Here is a 12,802-nt window from a genome sequence, read left to right on the forward strand (position 1 = left end):
AAGTGGAGATGAGAAGTCTAGGAACCTCGATCATAGCTGCACCCAGTTGCAAAGCAGAGCCATCTCAGAAAAATCAAGCTGTTGTGCAGTAAGAAAGCAAAAGTTTGTGTGTGTCTGACCCCATAAGTGCTACCCTAAACTAGAAAAAAGTTCCAAAAAGAAAGCTACGGGTCCACTGTAGTAATTATTTGCTGGGTTTGCTCAGTGTTAATAGCTAGGGGTTTTGTATTGGGGAAGGTGTATTCTCTGAGTTTAGGAAAGTAGATAGATTTAGAATTTAAGCATACTGTCTGGATAACCATTACTGCAGTTAATTGTGAAGTTGTTCTTTATTGTTGTCTTTGTTTTGTGTTTTAAAGTTCATTAAATATTTTGTAATTTGAATAATTTACAACAAGACTGATCCCTCTCCTCACGGAGTGTCCATTTCTCATATTTTTTCCAAGTTGCAAAACTAGTTAAGAACCAATGTTCCAAGTTTACATTTTGGGATTTGGGATGGCTTTGCATTGAACATCAGCAGGGTTCATAACACTACAGCCCAAAAACTGAATTGGGCCAGCCATATCAATACAGCTACAGAAACAGGTCAGTAATTCACCTAACTCCCCAAAGCCTGTTTTACAACAGACAAGTTTGGAGTGTGATGGAAAACTCCCGACTTGCTTGGATGTGTGAACTCCAACAACACTCAAGAAGCTTGACACCATCCAGAATAAAGCACTCTGCTTGATTGACACCCCATCTATCATCTTACACATTCACTCACTACAGCACCAGGGCACAATGGCAGCAGTGTGAACTACTTACAAGATGTACTGCAGCAAGTCGTCAAGCCTCCTTTGACAGCATCTTCAAACCAATGACCTTTTCAACCTATAAAAGCCAAGGGCAGAAGATGCACGGAGACCCCCACCCTCTGCTAGTTCCCTTCTACATACGTATTGCAATTAAAACAATTAGCAGCTGGAAAGTTTAGTATCAATCAGCCAAATGATATCCACCATGAAAAGTACAAAATACCAAAGTGTGTTGCAGCTCTGGGACAAGTTATTAACAGGGTGGCATGGTGGCACTGTGGTTAGCACTGCTGCCTCACAGCGCCAGTGGCCAGAGTTTGATTCCTGGTTTGGGTCACTGTGTGGAATCTGCATGTTCTCCCCGTGTCTGCATGGGTTTCCTCCGAGTGCTCCGGTTTCCTCCATGCTGGTTAGGTGCATAGCCCATATTAAATTCTCCCTCAGTGTTCCTGAACAGGCACTGGAGTGTGGGGACTAGGGGATTTCCACAGTAACTTCATTGTAATGCAAGCCTACTTGTGACGCTAATAAATAAACTTTAAAATTATGAAAAGGGGCTAGAGACCAATGTGCAGAGCGCATTGAGCAATTTAAGTGTTAAGCAATCAAGGGATTGCTCCCAAGGTTGCGTCCATCATGTCCACAATCATTTTTAAAGAATGACAAGTGTACCTAAACTTCCAAAAAGCATTAAGTTCCACATGAAAGGCTAATACCTACACTCAAAAGGTGTAAGGTTTCAAGCAAGTCCTGGCAACAGATTATTAAAATTGGCCGATGAAAAACAACACTTACTGGAATTGTCAGTATGACTGAATCTTGATTAAGGTGCTCAGTTTGGTGATCACTACTGTTTCTAATGCAGATAAATGAATTGGATTCAAAAACTCCCAACTCAAAAGAAGTAAAATTTGCAAACATCAAAGAAGGGGCAGTTCAATCAGAAATGGCAGACACATGGCAGATTAAATTTGATACAGACAAATGTATGTAGGAAAAAAAGAGCAAGCAAACATACGCTCTACAAATGTGTAAAACCACAAAAAAAGTCCTAATGGTTTTAATGCAGTGCAGCAATCAACAAATTTGTCAAAACGATAACATACATGGGAAAAATAGAATACTATTAAGAAAATGCCATGACCAAATATGCTATCTGACCAGATCACCAGATGAAGTACAGTATCCTGTTCCAATTGCTGAGACAAAATGGATTTCTATTCTTGCACTGTTTTTGGCACAAGACTGATCCTCTGTTTAGACTTGTATCCCAAGCCATTCTTGAACAGCCTCTTAGCTTCCACTCCCCATAAACTCAAGTTCATCCAAAATTCTGCCTGTATCGTAACTTATACCATGTCACATTCATCCATCTAACCTGTGCTCCCTAACCTTAATCGGCTCCCAGTAAAGCAAAGTCTTGATGTTAAGATTCTCATCCTTGTTTTTAAATCCATTCAAGGTCTCACTTCTTCCTATCTGTCATCTACTCCAGCCATACAAGTCTCAGATATATCAGCCCGCCTCTAATTCTGGCATTCTGTGCATCCCTAAATTTAATCACTTAACCATTGGTAGCCGTGCCCTCAAATGCCTAGGATTCCCTCTCTAAACCTCAACATCTCACTTTACTCCTCATGATACTCTTGAAAACCTCTTGTGTTTGGACAAACATTTGAGCTCTGGTATCTCATGTGGCTTGATAATGCTCCTGCGAGGCAGCTTGGAACATTCCACCACATTAATGATGCTATATAAATGCAAGTTGTTGCGTCAATTATGAGGACAGGCTGGAAAAACTGGAGTTTTCCAGCCTGCAAAAGAAGCATTCAAGATGAGATCTCAGTTATACAAAATATTTTGGGGAATGGAATATTACTTTAAACTGAAGTATGAGAATAGGACAAGGATGATCGAGAGTAGACAGGGCATATCTGGGCTGTTTTTCAAATTGTTGGGTAGATGCAATTGCATCTGCTGTGGAACAGCATGGTTAGGAGCACAGCTAGTTCTGGAGTAAAATTCTTCAGCACTATTGCTGGAATATTGTTGGGGCCCATAGTTTTTGCTGTATCTAGTGTCTGTAGCCATGACTTGATACCCGCTGGAATGAATCAAATGACTGGCATGTGATGATGCATCCTTAGGAGGAGGCCAAGATGGACTATCAACTGGCATTTCTTGCTGAAGATAGTTGCAAATTCTTCAGCCTTGTCTTTCGCACTGATGTGCTGGGCTCCCCATCATTGAGGATGGAGATGTTTGTGGAGCCTCCTCCTCTATCTCACCTCTTGGAAGTGGCATGACTGCCAGGTTTAGATCTGATCTGCGGGATAGCTCAGCTCTGTCTATCTCGTATGTCACTCACGGTGTTTGGCATGCATGTAGCCCTGTGTTGTAGCTTCACCTGCTAGGTGCTGCTCCGGACAGGCCCTTCTGCACTATTACCACCAAGCTAGAGAATCAACGCTGGTTCAATGTACAAAGAACAAAGAAAAGTACTGCACAGGAACAGGCCCTTTGGCCCTCCAAGCCTGTGGCAATCATGATGCCCTAACTAAAAAAAAACCGTCTGCCCATATTTGGTCTGTATCCCTTTATTCCCTCCCTATTCATGTACCCATCCAGATGCCTCTTAAATAGAGTCATAGAGGTTTACAGTGTTGCTAATGTGCCTGCTTCCACCACCTCCTCTGTCAGCAGGTTCTAGGCACCCACCACTCTACGTGAAAAACTTTCCCTGCACATCTCCCTTTCCCCCCTCTCACCTTGAACCCGTGCCCCCTTGTAATTGATACTTACACCCTGGGAAAAAGCTTCTGACCATTCACCCTGTCTATGCCTCATAATTTTAAAGAGCCCTATCAGGTCTCCCCTCAGCCTCCATCTTTCCAGTGAAAACAATTCTAGTTTATTCAATCTCTCCTCACAGTCAACACCCCTGAGACCAGGCAACATCCTGGTGAACCTTCTTCACACTCTTTCCAAAGCTTCCACGTCCTTCTGGTAGTGTGGTGACCAGAACTGCACACAATACTCCAAATGCGGCCTAATCAAGGTTTTATATGGTTCCAACCTGATTTCCCAATTCTTGTACTCAATGCCCCGGCTGATGAAGGCAAGCATTCCATATGCTTTCTTAATCACCTTGGCCACCTGTGTTACCACTTCTAGGGAACGGTGTCAAAAAGCCCTCCTGGACACTAACAAATTGCTCTCCATCCGAGCCCCTGACTGTAAGGGATTCCCAGTCAATATGTGGGAGGTTAAGTCACCCACCACAACTACCCTGCTTTTTTCACATCTTTTCCGTATCTGACTACACAACTGCTCCTCCGTCTCCTGTAGGCTGTTCGGAGGTCCATAGTACACTCCCAACATTGTGATGGGTGCTGTTTTTTGTTTTTCTTGAATTTGCAATGCCAATGTAGAGTGGGGAACATGCAGGAGAAGGCCAAGTGAAGTAACAAGAAGGTGGGTACACCTTTTTCTGGAAGTGTCTTTCAGAAGAGGAATAATGCCACCACACAGTGGGCTTCACCACCAAAATTAACTTGTCCAGCATCAGCAACCCTCCATGGGATAAGCAATTGCCTTGTTTACCCACCCTAATGAGGTATCAGGATGTGCTCAAAAGCTTACCCTGCTCTGAGACAAGCATAGAGGGGAGCACATCGAGACAAGGAGGCAGTCAGTGTTTGCTGGAGAAAACATTTTGAAGAACTTCTCAACTGAGACTCTGTTTTCAACTTGCACGTACTCAACCCCATTCCTCAATAATCAATCCGGCTCAGTCCATGAATTATCCCAATCCTGAGTGAAGTTGAAATAAAACCATTTGATCACTTCAAAACAACAAGACCTCTGCACCAGCTGGAATCCCTGCCAAAATTCACATCAGAGATACTCTCCTGGCACACTGCACAACCTCATGTTCCTCATCTGGGAAGAGCAGTAACTGCCAGTGGGCCACAGAGATGCTGTGATCATGATTATATTCAAGAAGATAGACAGCTCTGATTGCTTTAACTACCGTGAAGTCTCCCTGTTGTTTTCCACAGGAAAGACCATTGTAAGGATCCTCCAGCGGACCAATGCAGCTTTCGCCCATCAAGAAACACCACAAACATGATCTTCACTGCATAGCAATTCAAAGAGCAGCACCAACTACTGTATATGGGCAAAAAGGTCCTCACAATAGCCTTTGACTTTGCCAACCATAGTGGTTTATGGAATATCCTCCTCAAATTTGGCTGCCCTGAGAAATTTGTCACCATTCTCCATGTAGTGCACAGTGCCAAGCAAGCAGTAATCTTCATCAGCAGAACATCATAGGCAAGTCTGGCGTCAAACAAGGGTTGCATCATTGCACCAACCCCTTCTCCATCTTCCTCATCAAAATACTGTATCTAACCACCACAGGTGGAGATAATCTACAGAACAGATAGGAAACTGTAGCACCTATGCACCTTCAATCCAAACCCCAAACCACTCTAACCTGAATCACTAAGCTCCGCTATGCAGATGACATTTCTGTGCTCACTCAGAAACTGAGCTCCATGTTATTATGTATGAGGTCTGATATAGAGACTAATAAAAGACCATGAGGTAAGTGGGAGTTAACTAACTGGAACTGTTTTATTAACACATTTGTCCTCTAACACAGTCAGCAGAAGACTGGCTAGGCAAGCTCCACCCAGGGTGAAGTGCGGGTTCTGGGTCACCTGACCCGTTCCCTTAAAGGGGCATGCACCAACTTACATAACACGGGACTGTCAACTCCTCCTCTATAGCACATGAGAAAATGGGTCTTTGATCAAACATCCAGAAAACTAAGGTCCTCTTCCAACCAGCTTCCATTGCCCAACTTGATTAAGAGCAATGGCAAGATCCTGGAAGATGTGGTCCATTTTCCACCTTCTGGATGACTCCGCTGGATGGAAACAGGGGGATGACAAAATTCATCATCATATCCATGTGTAGCCTTCAGTTTAATGTGGACCAGACCTCAAACCTAAGACTAAGACCACGGTTTACTTGACAGCACTGATCCCCGCACATCTACATGCTTGGAGAATTGAACAACCAATAATGGGTACCTCAAGACACTGGAGAAGTACCACCAGCAGTGCCTTCACAAGTTCCTCCAAGGGCGGCATGGTAGCACAGTGGTTAGCACTGCTGCTTCACAGCTCCAGGGTCCCGGGTTCGATTCCCGGCTCGGGTCACTGTCTGTGTGGAGTTTGCACATTCTCCTCGTGTCTGCGTGGGTTTCCTCCGGGTGCTCCGGTTTCCTCCCACAGTCCAAAGATGTGCGGGTTAGGTTGATTGGCCAGGTTAAAAATTGCCCCTTAGAGTCCTTGGATGCGTAGGTTAGAGGGATTCGTGGGTAAATATGTGGGGGTAGGGCCTGGGTGGGATTGTGGTCGGTGCAGACTCGATGGGCCGAATGGCCTCCTTCTGCACTGTAGGGTTTCTATGATTTCTATGAAATCCAGTGTCAAGAAAAATAGTCCAAAAAAGCATCCTCTTGGGTGCTAATCACCATAAAAGATGCCCTTCATGCACCTGACGGCAAACTCTCGAAATAGGTGTTCAACTTGCAACACAGTTGCGGCAGGAGAAGCACTTTAGGGATGTCCTCAAAGCATTTCTAAAAAGATCAAACTTCCTCAAGGGGGGGTCCCTGGTTTCTAACTAGCCAAAAAGGTTTATTCTGAGAGTTACTGACTTTGTCAGGAATGCACAGAACCAAGTCAAGGTGTCAAAGAAGGCGCACTAAATTTCAAACACTTCATCTGCCCAAACCTTTGAGCACCATGTGTCCTGTGACAGAGTTTGCAGGTTCTAAATGGATTCATCAGCCATCTCAGAACCTACCAAATTGATGTGGAAGTTTTGCTCGATACCGAGGGACTAACGAAGATGGAGACAACAAATATTTTGAAGTGCTAAATTTGCTATGGCGAAAGGACAGGGAATTGAGATTAAGAACCCACACAGGTACAATGGGTTGATGCTGTATCATTTCACAGAATCAGATTCATAAAAATATCTTTGCTAAAATTTCCGAACAAATTAAATAATTTTAATTTTTAAGTTGGCATTTGTACAGACAGATCCTTTGGTCGACATTATGATCCAAGTGCTCGTTACATCCAAATGGAGAAACATGCCCATTAGCATCAGCTAGCTTATATTTTCTTTGGTGTATAATATAGGAATGATAGGCTGAAAAGTATGATGCTTGCAAAATAAGTCATTTCCAAACATGAAGTTAACTTAATTAGGACTGGAAATCATGCATTGCACAAAAATAGTTTCCCAACACGGACTCCTCACTGACAAGTTTTTGTATTAGGAGTGCATGCAAGCAAAACATTGCTCCACGCAGTGCTTCAGTCATTACAAAGAGAAATCAATTTTCTAATGAAAGCAAGGCCATCGACCCAAAATATTTCACCCCCCACAGATCCTATCACATCTGCTGAGTATTTCCATAATTTTCTATTTTTAAAATCAATTTTATAATAAGTCACTCAGATGTTTATACTGCACTTATAGAACTATCCCCCCAAAATATCCAGAGGTATAATTGAGATTAAAATGACAGCACACTTACAATCATGTCAGAGACCAGTAACATTTAAAGAGAAATCTGAACACCCAGTGACTAACTGACAAGAATTATGCCACAAGACTTCATGTTTTTCAACAAAAAGAAAAACTTTATAATCCACAAGAATTTTAAAAAAGCAAGCACTATTATTTTAACACTATAGTTTACAATCTATTATGCTCGAACTCAGTTCTACTTTCTACTCCACCCACCACCCTAGCCCAAGAATTCCCTTCTGTAACAACTATCTTGAAAATTCATTCACTTCTTTAGGGGCCAACCCAAAAGGTATGCCACAGTCCTCCTGAAATATGTTTAATACTCTGCAGTATTCCACTTTTTGCCAAGGTATTATTTTGTGAAGATCCTTACTTCATTTTTTGGCTAAACAACTCTCTAAGTTTAATTTAATCACTCATAGAATACCTACAGTACAGAAAGAGGCCATTCAGCCCATCAAGTCTGCATCAACTCTCCAAAAGAGAACCTTACCACCCCCTCACAAACCACCCAATCCCCATACATTTACCATGGCTAATCCACCTAACCTACACACCTTTGGACTGTGAGAGGAAACCGGATCATGTGGAGGAAACCCATATAGATACAGGGAGAAAGTGCAAACTCCATACAGTCACTCAAAGCTGGAATGAAACCCGGGTCCCTGGTGCTAGGAGGCAGCAATGCTAACCACTGTGCCATCATGCTGCTTATATGACTGCGAATGCCTCAGCTCTTTGTTCTGGTTGTCATCAGAGACCCAAATGATTTCTTCACAACTTTCAAGTTAACTCTGCTGACTGTTTTCTGTAACAAGGCTCTGTGAGGGTCATTGTAGATTTCTTCAACCAGCTGCAAGCTAGAGCAAAATTGTGTAGCTGCTTTTCTCCCTCAACATCCAAACAGAGTTAAAAGTCCTACCTATCTTCCATATGGTGAACAACGAAGTTAGTATTTTCTCTGCATGAAGTGCAGGCCTAACTGACTATCATCTGATGGCTCCCTCAATCCGGTGAGATGCAATCTCCACCGAGGCAAAACTGCAACTGCACCCAGCTGCTCCCAAACTGACTGCTTCCTTCTGTTAGCAAACATACACAGAAAAAGACTCACAAACAAAAGAACCTTCTATCCAAAGTTGCACCTTGAAACATTATCTCTGCATTAGGAAGTTTCAAGCAGAAATGCAAACAAATTATTTTACCTTCAAACCTACTCTTTGATACTGCAACCCATATATGCAATTTTTATTGCTAATGGAGTTTTAGGACCCTTTCTCCAGACTCCCTGGGCTCATGAAGAAACCCCATGTTTACAAAACTGCTTCCAGCTTGAAGTTAGGTGAAGTGAGAGCGACTGCAGTTGACAGTGGGCAGACTTTGGGGAATCTCAAGGGGAGTTACTCGCTGCATAGTTCCTAGCCTCTGACATGCTACTGTAGCCAGAGTATTTATATGGCTGATCCAATTCTGTTTCTGGTCAATGGCAACGTTGAGGATGTTGACTGTGGGGTTTCTGCAATAGCAAATCTATTAAATGCCAAGGGGAGATCATTGGATTCTCTTTGCCTGACACATTTTGTCACATACCTACAGTGCAGAAGGAGGCCATTCAGCCTATCGAGTCTGCACCAATCACAATCCCACACAAGCCCTACTCCTGCAATTCCACATATTTACCCTGCTAATCCCCTGACACTAAGATCAATTTAACATGGCCAATCCACCTAACCCACACATCTTTGGATTGTGGGAGGAAACCAGAGCACCCGGAGGAAACCCATGCAGACCAGACACGGGGAGAATGTGCAAACTCCACGCATACAGTGACCCGAGGCCGGAATTGAACCCGGGTCCCTGGCGCTGTGAAACAGCAGTGCTAACCACTGTGGCATCAAAGAGCTCTAGCAAAACTGGAGTCAATGGGAATCAGGGCAAACACTGGCTGGAGTCAGATCTAGCACAAAGGAAGATGATTGTGGTTATTGGAGGTCAATTTCCTAGGATGGCACTGCAGGGGTTCCTCAGGGTAGTGTCCTAGGCCCAACTATCTTCAGTTGCTTTGCAATTACCTTCCCTCCATCATAAGGTCAGAATTGATAATGTTGGCTGATGATTGCACAATGTTTAGCATCATTTGTGACTCCCCACATACTGAAGCAGTTCATGCCTATATACAGCAAGACCTGGAGAATATTCAGGTTTGAGTTGATAAGTGGCTGGCAACATAAGTGCCAAGCAATGACAATCTCCAACAAAAGAGAATCTAACCAATTCTCCATGACATTCAAAGGCATTGCCATTGTTGAATCTCCCACTATTAAAATCCTGGGGGTTACCTTCGGCCAGAAACTAAACTGGACTAGGTTTAATAATACTGTGGCTACCAAGCCTGTCGTAGGGTGGGAATTCTGCACCAGTAAACTCACCTCCTGGCTCCCTAAAGTCTATCGACCATCTTTAAGGCACAAGTCAGAAGTGTGATAGAATACTCTCCACTTGCCAGGGTAACTGCAGGTGAACACTTAAGATATATGACACCATCCAAGACAAAGTAACCTGCTTGATTGGCACCCATCCACCACCTCCAACATTCACCACCTCCACCACCGACGCAGAATGGCAACAGTGTGTACCATCTGCAAGATGCATTACAGCAACTCAGCAAGACTCCTAATTGATCTACAGTTACAAATTTAGTTCCTAGAATTAAAAGTTATATTTTAAAGCATAAATGATTAACTAAATTTTTAAGAGTAATTCTGTCCCAGTCATCTCAGTCAGGACTGGAGATCATTCAAGTGGGATAAACTAGGACAGAGCAAATAGCTTTTACTCCATCCATAATGTTCTTAGGATCATTGTGAAGTTGATTTCAAGTTTCAAGAGAAAGTGGAATTTGGTGGAGTATGCAACATAAAGTAAACAGAAATTAACTTCTAAATATTAAACAGAACTGCAGTCTGATCAAATTAACTATAGAAGCGATGTACAAAATAATTATGGTTACGTACCTTTATAATGAAAATTTCAATCATTTGTGAAATAGTACACAACTTCAAACGCTTCTTTAAGAAAAAAAAGTTGCCCTGGTTTGAAAGCAAAGAAAATATTTCACATTGTTCATCGCAATCATGTTACTTCTTAAAACTTTAGAAATGTAATTCAGCAAAGCAAACAAGAAACCACATACAGTTGCATCTATGAATGGAGATATTTTACTGAATTTGAGTAAACCATCTACTTACAACATTGGACGTGCCAAACATGAAGATCACAATTGGTCAATTCAGCTTAATGTCAATTTCATTGGTGCGACAGGCATTTCTCTATCACACTCCCAGCATTGACTTTATATAGCAGTCTTCAGTTTGGTTTCCAGCTGGCAATATTTCCACACTTCTTTCCCCCATCCCACCTTCAAAATTCCTTGACTGAAAAAATGTGTTTGTAGGCAGAACATTGGCAATTAAATACTCAAATGTAGGATGTTGCATGCTAGAATGAAGAACTGGCAATACATGTACTTCATGAATTGTGTTTAAATAGCTCAGGAAGAAGTTGGAAGGGACATGATTAACCAATGCAGGGCAGCTAAAGTCAACAAAATGTTTATATTACCAAAGCAGTAAGATACAAGTCAGAAGTCATTTTGAAACTGTAATTTTCTGGCTATAACATCCCTTGTTTCCTAGGATCATAGAATCATGATCCACCGACTGAGACAATGTTTTGAACCAGTAATCCAGAGAGCCAGACTATTGCACCAAAGGCATGAGCTCAAATCATACCACTGGGGTCTAATACATTCAATTAATAAATAAATCTGGACTAAAAAGATAGTTTCATGATCATTAATACTGAGACAATTTGATTATCTGCTTCACTAACGTGCCTCAGGGAAGAAAATCTGCTGTCCTTGCCAGGTGTGGCCCAAGTGACTCAAAACTAACAGCAATGTGATTGACTCTCAACTGTCCACTAAAATGGCCTAGCAATCACTCAGTTTTGTTAAAGTGCTATGGAAAAGTCAAAGAAGAATAAAAATAGACAACGTGGCATCGACCCTGCAAAGTCCTCCTCACTAACATCTGTGGACTTGTGCCAAAACTTTGAGAGTTGTCACAACCTAGTCAAGCAACAGTCTAATCTGTTTCTGTAGTAGTCATACAATATCCCAGACTCCTCCATCACCATGCCACTGGCAAGACAGAACCACTGGAAGTGGCGGCACAGTGGTATACAGTTAGGAGGGAGTAGGTCGAAGAGTCCTCAACATCAACTTTGGTGTCAATGAAGTTTCATAGCATTAGGGCAAATGTAGGCAAGGAAATGTTCTGTTGATTACCAGCTACAAGTATTTCCTCAGTTGATGAATCAGTACTCTCCCATGTTGAGGCCCACTTGGAAGAAACTAAGGATAAGGCACACTGGATGGAAAATTCAATGTCCATCTCCAAGAGTGGCTCAGAAGCACCACCACTGACTGAGCTGACCCAGTCCTGAAGGACAAATCTTCCAGAGTGGGCATGCAGCAAGTGATGAAAGAAGCAACAGCCTACTTGAACTCATTCTCACTCATCTGCCTTTCGCAGATGTACCTGCCGATGGCAATATTGGTAGAAATGACTGCTAACATGTCCTCATGGAGACAAATTTCCACCTTCGCATGGATGATATCCTCCATAGCAGGAGTGACCATCACACAGTCCTTTTGGAGAAGAATTTCCATCTTCACACTGTCATGTTTTGTGGCACTTCCATTGATTCAGAACAGACTCAGCAGCTCAAAACTGGGCATCCGTGAGATGTTGTGGTCCATCAGCAGCAGCACTGCATTTTCCCCATAATCTGTAACCTCATTGCTCAGCATATCCCTCATTCTACTATCATCAAACAAGGGGAAAAACCCTTGTTCAACATGGGAGTATAGGAGACCATGCTAGGAGCTGACCTTGCCAGCAACACCCATATCCCATGAACAAATAAGAAAAAAATGAAATGGAAGATAATTACAAGGATAAGGGACTCCAGCTACATGGATAGATTCGGGAAGCTTGGGTTGTTTTCTTCTGTGCATAGAAGGCCAAGAGGAAATTTGATAGAGATGTTCAAAACCATGAGGGGTCTGGACAGAGTCTATAGAGAGAAACTTTTTCCACTGGTTGAAGGTTTGGGAACTAACTAGAGGTCACAGATTTAAGGTGATTGGCAAAAAAAAATCAAAGATAACATAAAAAGAAACTTATTTTTGCAGTGAGTGGTTATGATCTTGAATGCATTAGAACAAAGGGTGGAATCATGATTTTCAAAGGCGAGTTGGATAAGCACCTGAAGGTGGAAAAACATACAGGGCTTCGAGGGGAGGGTAAGGAGTGAGACTT

This window comes from Mustelus asterias, chromosome 4 (genome assembly GCF_964213995.1).
Source record: "Mustelus asterias chromosome 4, sMusAst1.hap1.1, whole genome shotgun sequence".
NCBI classification, from domain to species: Eukaryota; Metazoa; Chordata; class Chondrichthyes; order Carcharhiniformes; family Triakidae; genus Mustelus; species Mustelus asterias.